The sequence below is a fragment of the Cebus imitator genome, unplaced genomic scaffold (genome assembly GCF_001604975.1).
Source record: "Cebus imitator isolate Cc_AM_T3 unplaced genomic scaffold, Cebus_imitator-1.0 Scaffold354, whole genome shotgun sequence".
NCBI lineage: Eukaryota > Metazoa > Chordata > Mammalia > Primates > Cebidae > Cebus > Cebus imitator.
Genome location: NW_016107669.1, coordinates 371000 through 371399, shown reverse-complemented (window position 1 = coordinate 371399; position 400 = coordinate 371000).

Sequence of the window (400 nt, the reverse complement as noted above, 5' to 3'; positions counted from 1 at the left end):
TTTTTCTGGGGTCCTAAGAATGTATTAAATCTGTGTTTTGATTACCCAGTTGCAGTGGCGCGTCTGCTGTGCTAAGCGCTGTGCTTTACACTGGATGAGGAAATCAGATATGGCAGAGAATGACTGGTGGGTTTCTTGATTACGTTATCAGAAAAGGCTTCTCAGGAGGGAAGTTTTAAGTTGAGGCCTAAATGATGAGGACAACCCAGCTATGTAAAGATCAATGGAATGAGCAACCCAGGAAAAAGAAAGAAGAAACAGGACCTTGGACATCAAGTAGTTCCCAATCTAGTCAGGGAAACAGACATAAAAAGAGCTCATTTTGGCCAGGCGAGATGGCTCACAACTTTAATCCCAGCCCTTTAGGAAGCTGAGGTGGGTACATTGCTTGAGGTCAAGA